The sequence below is a fragment of the Balaenoptera ricei genome, chromosome 6, assembly GCF_028023285.1.
Source record: "Balaenoptera ricei isolate mBalRic1 chromosome 6, mBalRic1.hap2, whole genome shotgun sequence".
Classification (NCBI taxonomy): Eukaryota; Metazoa; Chordata; class Mammalia; order Artiodactyla; family Balaenopteridae; genus Balaenoptera; species Balaenoptera ricei.
Genome location: NC_082644.1, coordinates 71,911,699 through 71,923,460, shown reverse-complemented (window position 1 = coordinate 71,923,460; position 11,762 = coordinate 71,911,699). Strand labels below are relative to the sequence as shown.

Sequence of the window (11,762 nt, the reverse complement as noted above, 5' to 3'; positions counted from 1 at the left end):
GGGCAGGACAGGAATAAAGACGCAGACATAGAGAGTGGACTTGAGGACACGGGGAGGGGGAAGGGTAAGCTAGGACGAAGTGAGAGAGTGGCATGGACTTATATATACTACCAAATGTAAAATAGATAGCTAGTGGGAAGCAGCTGCATAGCACAGGGAGATCAGCTCGGTGTTTTGTGACCACCTAGAGGGGTGGGATAGGGAGGGTGGGAGGGAGACGCAAGAGGGAGGAGATATGGGGATGTATGTATATGTATAGCTGATTCACTTTGTTATACAGCAGAAACTAACACACCATTGTAAAGCAATTATACTCCAATAAAGATGTTAAAAAAAATTAAAAATTAAAAAAATTTTAAAAACTCCTCTTAGACAAGGTAGTGTAAGAGCATGAGGCCTAGAAATCCTGCAGACATTTGCTCCACCAAAGGGAGAGCCTGGAGAGCCAAAGGCAGGGAACACCTGAGGATGAAAGCAATACCTCCTAAGGCAAAGCAGAGAGGAGGGAATATTCAGGTATCACTAAGCTGCTGGATCAAGGTTCACCTGAGGCCAAAACTACTTCAGTTAATGTGGACCAACACATTCCCTTTATTGTTTAGGTCCCATTTCAGCTAGTTTTCTCTCATTTGCAGCACAAAGATCCTGACTGATACAATCTCTCTGTGAGTCCTGGATAGAGAACTTGCATTCCTAAATACAGGCACCAACTTACCAAACAATTTTCCTCCATGCTAGGATATAAACCACTGATGCAATCGGGGACTCTAAAAGAACTTGGAATTCCAAATGACAAACTTAAACCTCAGGCAGAAACCTGATCAGAGATGAGATGAGTGGACTCCCAGGTCTGAATTCTATCCTCACCTGCATAGGGCATACAGACAGGAGCTGACACCATTTCTTTTTCTTTTCCTTTTCTAAGCATCGATATCTTATATACAACTGCCAGCACATTATTTACTAAAAGATCCCATTGTACTTAATTGGTATCTTTTATGTTTCTGCCCATCAGTGTTGTTTGTCTAAGATTAAAAACTCTTAGAAGGAATCATATCAGCTTCACCCACTTTACACAGAATGTTATGGAGAAAGGCTGCCGAAACCTGATAAAGGTTTTTTCGTAGAGCCACTGCTGATCTTACCACTGCAAGCAAATCCTGAGGTAAGGGTATAAAATTCAAATGCTACCTTGAACTCCAGTCAACATTTTCCTGGAAGTCTTAAATTACAGCCAAGAACAGCTTCTTCCAGAGCTTTACTAAACAGTAGTGATGTTCAAGGTCAAATTACAAGACATCTTGGGGTTGAAATTAATTATGCTTGTCTGATGTCATCCACCACACACATAGGTCCCCCAACACAGACACACACACACCAATAGACACAAATGACATTCTGATATAATCAGAACGTTCTCCTGCTCTCAACAATAAGGAACAGCCAAGAAATTATGGGACTTGGAATTAGACAATCTGGCACCAGTCTTGACTGCTTCCTTCTTGATGGGCAACTGTAGGCACGTTACTTAATCTCCAAATATTATATTTTTTCTATAAATAAAATGTTGATAATAGCACTTGATACAAATACTTCTGAGGGTTTGTGTGAATATCAAACAAGATACTGTAATGGAATCCACTGTAAATAAAAATGCATTCCCTCTTTGTGCTGAGCAGGCAAAACTTTGGGGCAGTTTCTTGATTCCCCTGTGCATGTTTTTTCGATACTATTCTTCCCTCAGCCTGATGGGTAAGTGAAATTGATGATACTTAGCAATTTAAGCAGTGTTCCAACAGGTTCAGCTTAACACTACCCTAACAGGTTGAGGTTTAAAATCCATTAGAAAACATTTTTTGGTGAGAGTTACGAAATTCATTTCAAAATATAAAGCGAATACAAAACGTCCATTTTTTTTGTACAAAAAGCTCTTTCACTCCAGGAGGATCTTCAGGTCTGAGATGATTTATCATTATCTTCCATCATTTAAAAGCACTGTCAAGTGCCAAGCTTCTCTGGCTGCTTGACAAAGCATACAGTTACACTGACTAAGCAAGAGTTACGTTGGGCTATCCTGTCTTCCTTACATATTTACATCACTAAGAAATTTGACTAATGACCTTGAAATCTTAGAACTTTCAACTCTAAATGGAATTCTTTGCAAGACAAGCCTGCAGGTAGTACACTGATGTTCTGGCTCACCACAGAGAAGGAGACAGTGTACAGCGATTCCAAAGACCACTGGACTCACCTGAACCAGCCAGTGTTTACTGACGGTCTGGTAAAAGCAAGCCTTGATGCTGGGATCTGGGGTCATTCAAATAGAGTCATGATCCATGACTCCAATCATAAAGGAAGACCCAAAACAAGTTCTTTGTTTTGCTTTCAAATAAATAGGGTTTGATTATTTTTATCACTTTTATCAAGGTATAATTGATATAAAATAAAATTCGCCAATGTTAAGAGTATATAGTTCCATGAGTCTTGACAGATAGGTAGATAGATAGAGTTGTATTACTACCACCATAATTATGATATAGAACATTCTTATCAGCCCCAAAAATTACCTCATGCCCCTTTGCAATAACGAATGGGATTGATTTTTAAAGTGTATAAATATTTTAACTCACAAAAAAGAAAGGAGGATATTAACGAAATGCACCTGCCAAAAACCAAAATTGAGATAATAAATAAAAGCAGGTCATGAAGTCAACATTCCCGTTGGGGACCAACTGCATTCCACTTAGCTCTAGACCGAATGGCATTGAAACCCCTGCTTAAAATGATCTTTAATCCCCAATCACCCAGAGTGGTGTAAAGGAACTTCTTTCAGTACTGGCAGAACCCACCAATGGTCAAAATTACTTGTCAAATGCCAACAAGTGCCAAGTCAGTGGAAGGGCTGAGAAAAGGATGCTGGACACCATTAACAATGACCATGCCTTTCTAGAAACAAAACCAAAGAGTGGCAAAGAGTCCTTGCAAATATAGCAGGCCAGAGAAAGCTGATTTCTAAAAATGGTTTGTCTGCGTTCACATGGAAGGGTGATGATGATTATATATTTTGGAACTCAAGTCACTTAATGCTCATCCAAAATTGTTTTTCTGACCAGCACAGAGAGCAAAAACCCAAGACAGCTCTGAACAACTGACAAAAGATGGTTTATCCAACATCTCCAAAGCTTTTGCAGCCTCTAGTCTTAAATGTTACCAATTTAGTCCTCTCACCTTAGCTAATTAATTTATAAGTGCCCTCTACTAAACGTAGGCATGAAATTGCTTTCTCATCTGACACCAGCTCTCAGAAATACTGACAAGCAGGCTTGAATCACTGCCAGCATCCTCTCCAATAGGTGAACACAAAAAGCATAGAGGAAGGCAATGCTAGGCACCCTCAAACTGTCCTACTTAGCTCCTCACTCCTCACCCTACTTAGCAGGGCAAGGAATAAAGAAACCTGAGCTTAAGTTCAGGCTGTGGTTTTTAGTTATTGACTAGGAAATAACTGCTGTGTCGTTGCTTCCTTTTATCTCATTTTTATTGTTATAATCAACACCCACATATCATTACTAAAATCCAACTCACTACAAACTTACCTAAATGTAAATTAAAACCATAAGTCAGGCACAGTTTTATTAGACCCAAAAAAAGACTGTGCAATTATACATCATTCATTTTCTTCTTATCATTCAGTATACTTACTTTCCTGTGCAACCAGGTGATAGCATCGACAAATTTAATTTGTAAAAGTGTCCAAAGAAGCATGTTTGTTCGTAGAGTTGTGGCATTCTAGTTACTTTTTCTCCCAAATAAAAAGTATCCAAAACGGAAAAAAAATCTCATTCATTCATTTAATAAGTGCATACTGAGAAGCTATTCTATGCCAAGCACTGGCTAAAACCTTCACCTTTGGGGGGTTTACAGGACATTAGGAAACAGGCAAGTACATGTTTTCAATGTCTGTGACAATTGTGATAAAAGGATCTCTAAAGAGCAAGTTCCATGTATTGCTTTGGGGCAGAGAAACATGACATCAAAGGAGTACTTACTAAGAAGGTGATGCTGATTCAAGTCTTGAAAGATCAGGAAGAACAAAGTGGGGTGGGATGGGGCAAAGGGAACACATTTCAAGGAAAGACAGCAGGATGTGCAAAGGCACCTCAGTGTGACAGGCCATCAAATTTGGGAAACTGTAAGCAGCATAACACGTCTAGAGGGCAGGATAGAAAAGGTAGGCAAGAGTGAGATGCAAGTAATCCAGAGATTATGCATGTTTTAGAATCAGGAGATAGGATCTCATGCTGCAGGCTTTTGAAGCCACCAAGGCATTTTAAGCAAGGGAGGGAGGTGCATGGCTCTCTGCCTTAGAACAATTGCTCTTGAGGTGTTCTAGAATATGGACTAAAGAAGAGGAGGTCTGGGGCCAAGGAGACCAGTTCCCTGACTATTGCGATAGTCTAAGCAAAAGATTATGAGAACCTGAACTAGGAAAGGAAAAAATAGGGATGGAGAGGAAAGAATGATTCAGGAACTATTTAAGGGATTTTTCTAACAGAACCCAGTGGCTAATGGTGCGTTGGGAATGAGGAAGAAGTAGAAATCTAGGATTATGATAGGTAAGTCACTCAGATAATAAACATAAAAAAGAACAATTTTAGGGAAAAATTTTTAAAAATTGCCATTTACACATAATAAATTTGAGTTGTATATAGCAGAGCTGTCTATTGACAGCAATTTGGATATAGAACACAGGGGTTCATTTCTGTCTGAAGAAAAAAGATGAAAATTAGAAGTGCCTAAAATTAACAAGGGCCTAATATCCAGAATATACAATGAACTCATGCAAATTCATCAAAAAGGGGAGAAAACCCTAAATAGAAAAATGGGCAAAGGACAAGAAGAGACAATTGATAGAAAGGAAATCCCCAAGTATCTCAAGCATCTGAACAGATGCTCATTAGTAATATGAGAAATGAAAATTTAATACAGCAATGGTATATTACTCTCTATCTATTCTACTGGGGGAAAATTAGAAAGCTAGACAATAAAGATATTGGCATGGTCTTGAAGATGCAGGAACTGGTGGGCAAAGCAGGCTAGTGAAGCCATTCTAGAGTACAATCTAACACAGGATTTGGTCAAATTAAGTATACACACTGCCTCTGACCCAAAAATTCTGCTCTTGGATACACATGTCAAAGAAATTCTCACATAAATCCCTAGGGGCTATTCATTGTAATGGGAGGTAAGAGGCATCCTGAGTGTTCACAGCTGAGGGAACAGGGGTGACCTGTGGATACACACGATGGACTGCTATGCAGCAGTTAGAAGCAACACACTAGACGCACACAGAGCCACTGAGGAAGAGAGCCATAGAGGAAGAGGAAGCCATAGAGGAAGGCTCTTCCTCTATGGCACACAGGTCTTTAGTGGAAAAAAGAAACCTAATACAATTTATTATACAGTACTAGTCACAATCATTTAAAATACATGCAAATAAAACAACATACACAAACAAAAGGACACCCAATAAACACACATTTGTGGTTGTCTCTGGGGGGAAAGGTAGTCAAAGAAAAGAGAAATACATTAATTTTTTAATAATAAGAAATGTCTCCCATTGGACAAATTACGAAAGGAGTATTCAATGATGAGCATGATTAACTCAACTCACTACACCCAAGTTCCAAAAAACTAGGACAAGGATAAGACTGGGAGACAAGCAGGTAGAGATTACCAGAAAGACTGGCCATTGTTCTGGGTATGCTGCTTATTCTTTGTTTGCCCCCTTCCACCTTAAGAGTCCCCATTACATTCTATGTCCATCTCTGCCCTATTCACTTCCCTAGGAGGCTGAGCTCCACAGGTTACCCTCTGTCTACCAGTTGGGTTTGGTCAAGAGGATGTATCAGCAGGAAATCAGAGGGTGGGAAAAGAGAGAAGTTGGGGTATTTATACCTCCCTGACAAGCTCAGTCCCTGACAACTCCAAACCTCACCAGGCTATGGTTACCCTGATCCCTCCCTTGACCCTTTAGTCCTGGGAGAATTAATAGCTTTTTGATATTGTGAGTCCTGGGATACCTCTCCATCACTTCTTGATTTTTTTGGTTTCCTTCATTATCTTCACCCATACCTCTGTGGACCAGGTCATTAAGTTACTATTACTAAATTCTTTTTAGCAAACCCTTTTGAGGGTGCCATCTCTTTTCTCCCTTGACCCTGACCTAAATAGCTATGGAGAGTTTTAGGGCAATAAGTACTCCAATAAAGGGTTTTTTCTCTCATAATTCCTATCACTCTATAGCACAAGGGATGTATGGGAGACTGAGTAATTACATATTAGCTCACAACACTATCTCTCCCCTTACTGCCGTGCATCCTGACTGATCTTGGAGACAAAATAGCACAGATCTAAAGGATGTAGCAAGGACCAAGGTCATCGCAGATCAGTAGATACTTGCATACTTGCGGGATTAACACTGTTTGGATTCCAACGACCAGCTGAATATGTTTAAGATAAAGCATACATATTTCAGATTGGGGATTGGCAACAAATAGCTGTAGACTACATTCTGAAAAAGTAAGTATTTTCACATGTGTTATGGGCCATTTCTAATCTCAGCATCAAAGCCAGGTCCATCTGCACGTTTCCAATCTTTGGTCCTACCCATAACCTCCTCAGCAAGTCCTTCCCTGGCTACCTTATCTTAGTAGGATGTTCCACACCCGTCCATTATTACTACACCAAGTTCATTTCCCCTGAACATGCATTACAATTTGTGCTTATATTTTCTTCTTTACTTGTTATTACTCAAATTCTCCATTAGACTGTAAGTTCCATCAGGGCAAGGGACAGTTTTCTAGGACATAGAAGGCCCTTAATAAATGTTTCTTGAGTGAATAAATGGTGAACAACAGGAGTGACACAAAATACAAAAAGAGAGTAGAAGAGCACTAATTCCCTGCACCATCATGTTTATGGGTGGTGGACCTTATATGGCAGACTTTGTAGTCAAAACATACTTTTCAGATCTCACTCCCTTGTAGTGTATACAAGGATGCTCGCTGTATTTGAGACTCTAAATATCTCTAATGAGGAGATTTCAAGTCTGAGTCTGTTTGCCTTGCTTAAAACAGCATTCAGCACAGCCCCAAACACAGATGGGCACTTCATAAATATTACTGAAAGACGATGACACTGAGGATTATTTAATACCTCCTCATGGGGTGGAGACAGACCTTGGGCCACAAATATAGTTTGAATGTGCTTTACTTCTCAAATAATTTGAAGCAAAATGATTTCAACAACACAGATTCATCGGCAACCACAAATCAGACACATTCAGAATGACAAAGCCCCAAAAGAATGCCATTTTCAAGACTGAAACTGTATTATTCTGGGGTAAATGGAATCCTTGTTTCAGTGATACTGTAAGAGCAGAAATTAAAGATACTGAAAGTCTTCCCTAGGGGAACAACAGTTATCTGTGAACAATGAAAGTTTGTCTGAATAATTCATCAGCTTCAACGATGCAGGCCCCCCCTTATTCGGGAATTCCAGGAGTTTGGGCAAGTGCATCATTGAATGTGTCTCAGCCACTCCGTTGCCATTCTGCGGGGGACTGGAATTTATGGGTACATTCCTATGATTTTATTAATTTAAAAAATAACCTATATGGGAAACCACTGTCAAGATAAAATTTTGAGGGTGCATTTATTTTACTAAGAAGAAAGAAGCTTATAAAGCGTCCATCATGAGAATCCACCTGGGACTCCACAAGAGATCACATACCCAAAACAAAATCACCACGTCAGAGCCCCCACAGAATTCTGAATCCCAACCAGCAAGCATGAATAATCCTTTTAAATGGTCACTTACATATCAGAACAGGTCCTTTGTGAAATTTCTAAGCAAGGCCTCTGGTTTCTGACTGAAACAGAGATTTATTGGGAAGGGGGGATGTGAAGTGAAATCGAGAACTACTGGGAAATTTCCACGAGAAAAGAGGACAAATGGTTTTTGTTGTCAGAATAAAACCAGCCTCTCCTGGCCAGGGTTCGGAAAGCTGCTGACTACCCCACAGGAGAGTTGAGCAATATTTTCAACTGGTTTCTCAGGGACCATCCTGATTAAGTTGTAGTTATGGGGCAGATGCAATAGTTTCAAATCCTGGGTCGCTGTCTTATTAGCTGTGTAACCTTGTACAAGTCACTTAACCTCTCTGATAATTGGTTCAACATCTTTAATATGTTGAGAGTTAATGCCTACCCAATTACCTTACTAAATTATTGCAAAAATCAAGTGAGTTCAAATTTCTGAAAGTTCTTTCTAAATTATAAGATTCTGTATAAGTGGAAGGTGTTATTAAATATGCTCGCACAATATTAAATACCCCACATAGGACTCAGAAGCTTCTATGACCCTGGGTTCTCCATTTCTAGAGATGGTCTGGTTTTTCCTTTGCTCTCTACAGTTTTACTGAATCTTTTTTTTTTTTTTTTTAAAGAAAGATATAAACAAAGGCAAAGGGGAAAAAATGGAATCATTCGTCCTACTTTCTGGTGCTGCTAGGCAAGAATTTTAGGCTGAGGCTTGGTTCATTACCATGACTTGATATCAATATCACCTGAGGGATAGAAGTAAAATAGGGAGCATCCAAAAGGTGTGTGATTCATCTCCCCACTGATGGAAGAATAAAACATCAATTTACAGGAATCAGTTATATTTCTAATTACTAGCAGCAAACAGCTGGAAAATTAAATTTATAAAACTATTCCATTTACAATAGCATGAAAATATATAAAATACTCATGAATCAATTTAATAAAAATTGTGTAAGACTTCCACACTAAACTACAAAACATACGTAAGAGAAATTAACCTACAAAGTATGCAAAAGAAATTAAAGAAAACTAAATAAATTGAGAGATATATCACATTCACGGACTAGAAATCTCAATATTATTAAAATGCAATTCTTCCTAAATTGCTCTATGGATTCAACACAATCTCAATCAAAATCTCAACAGGCTCTGGTAAAAAATGACAAGTTGATTCTAAAATCTATATAGAGATGCAAAGGACCTAAGATACATAACTTTGTCTATATGGAGAAAAAGAAAATAGAGTTGGAGGAGTCACCTGATTTAAATATCTACTTTAAAACTTCAATAATCAAGACAATGTAATATTGGCATAGGGATAGACAACAGATTAATGGGACAGAAGGGAGAATCTTGAAATAGACCCACATATATATGATCAACTGATTTTTAACAAATGCATCAAGGGAAAAGTAAATTGTTTTCAATAACAACTGGATATGGGGAAAAAGTGAACCTCACACAAAAATTAATTCAAAATTGGGACTTCCCTCGTGGTGCAGTGGTTAAGAATCCGCCTGCCAATGCAGGGGACACGGGTTCAAGCCCTGGTCCAGGAATACCCAACATGCTGCGGAGCAGCTAAGCCCGTGTGCCACAACTACTGGGCCTGTGCTCTAGAGCCCGCTAGCCACAACTACTGAGCCCACGTGCCACAGCTACTGAAGCCCGTGCACCTAGAGCCTGTGCTCCACAGCAAAGAGAAGCCACCACAATGAGAAGCCCGCACACCACAACAAAGAGTAGCCCCTGCTCACCACAACTAGAGAGAAAGCCCGCACGCAGCAATGAAGACCCAATGCAGCCAAAAATTAATTAATTAATTTTCAAAAATTAATTAATCAATTTTCAAAAATTAATTCAAAATCATCATAGACTTAAATGTAAAAATTAAAACTACAATGATTCTAGATGAAAACATAGGAAAAACATCTTTTTGACCTTTGGGTAAGCAAAGATTTCCTATAGAGGATAAAAAAAGTATATACTAATAACTATGTAAGAAAAAAAATTGGCCATCATCAAAATTTAAAACTTATGCTCATCAAAAGACACCATTAAGAAAAAAAAAAATGGTTCTGAAGAACTTAGGGGCAGGACAGGAATAAAGACACAGACATAGAGCATGGACTTGAGGACACGGGGAGGGGGAAGGGTAAGCTGGGACGAAGTGAGAGAGGGGCATGGACTTATATATACTACCAAATGTAAAATAGATAGCTAGTGGGAAGCAGCCGCATAGCACAGGGAGATCAGCTCAGTGCTTTGTGACCACCTAGAGGGGTGGGATAGGGAGGGTGGGAGGGAGACGCAAGAGGGAGGAGGTATGGGGATATATGTATACGTATAGCTGATTCACTTTGTTATAAAGCAGAAACTAACACACTATTGTAAAGCAATTATACTCCAATAAAGATGTTAAAAAAAAAAAATTTGAAAAGGAAAGTGACAGGGAGAAAATGTTTGTAATACATACATTTGACAAAAGACTTATTATCCAGGGAAATCCCTGGTGGTCCAGTGGTTAGGACTCTGCACTCTCACTGCCAAGGGCCTGCTTTCAGTCCCTGGTCAGGGAACTAAGATCCCACAAGCTGGCAGTGTGGCCAAAAAAAAAAAAAAAAGACGTATTATCCAGAATATATAAAGAACTTCTATAAATCAATAACAAAAAGACAAACAGTGCATTTTTAATTGAGCAAATACATTTTGAACAGGTACATAACAAAAGAGCTCACAAATGGACAATAAGCATATGAAAATGAGCTCAACATCACTAGAACGATGTAAATCTAAACCAAAATAAGATCATATTTTGCACTCACTAGAATGGTTAAAATAAAAAAGACTGATGACACCAAATGTTGTTGAGGATATGAAGCAACTAGAACTCTCACACATTGCAAATAGGAGTACACGATGGAAAATAGTTTGGCAGTTTCTTGTAAAATTAAACATGCATCTACCCTACAATCAGGATTCTACTCCTAGAAATTAACTAGAGAAATGTAGATGTGCCCACAAAAAGACATGTGTAAGAATGCTTATAATGGCATGATTCATAGTAGCTAATAAGTGGAAACAACCCAAATGTTCATCAACAGGAGACTGGAAAAGTAAACTGTGATATATTCACACATTGGCATACTACACTGCAACAAAGGAGGATGAACTAGTAACAGAGGCAATGGATGTGGATGAATCAAAAAATATATATTAAATGAAAAAAACAGTAACAAACGAGTACATAGTATATGACTCTATTTATGTGAAGTTCAAGAACAGGCAAAACCTAAACACGGCAGAAGAAATTATGACAATGGTTGCCTAAGGGGCATTGCAAGGAGGATGGGGGAACTCTAGGGGGTGACGGGAATGTTCTATATCTTATTCTGGATGGTTGTTACCCAGATGTATACATTTTTCAAAACTCACTGAATTGTAGCCTTAAGATTATTCATTTCACTGCATATAAGATTTACTTAATGAATGATTGAATGAATGGTAACACCATGCGGAGATAACCACACAAATCCAGAAGGTGGGATTCTGCAGGACAACTGGTCAGGTCTCTTCAAAAATTACTGTCATTAAGTAAAAGATAAAGGGGTTGTGGTAGATTATAAAAGACTTAAGAGATGTAACAACCAGATGCAATGTATGGTGTTAGACAGGATGCTGCTTCGGGCAAACCCTCTATTAAAGACATTCTGGGGACACTCGGAGGAAATTTTAATATGATCTTGGCTTTAGATGACATAAAAATGTATTAATACAAAGTGGGAGATTGTTGATAGAAAAAAAACAAGTTACAAGGCAGTATGTACTTTCAGATCTCCTTTTGGTTTTTACAAAAAGGCAAATATATATTATATA

The 11,762-nt window shown here is 38.7% G+C and overlaps 1 protein-coding gene across 1 annotated transcript in view; it reads right to left on the bottom strand.

Annotated features, from left to right (window-relative positions):
* The window catches only part of PGM5 (phosphoglucomutase 5), a 188,229-nt gene that overhangs the window by 135,152 nt on the left and 41,315 nt on the right, over positions 1 to 11,762 (bottom strand). The window lies entirely within an intron of this gene.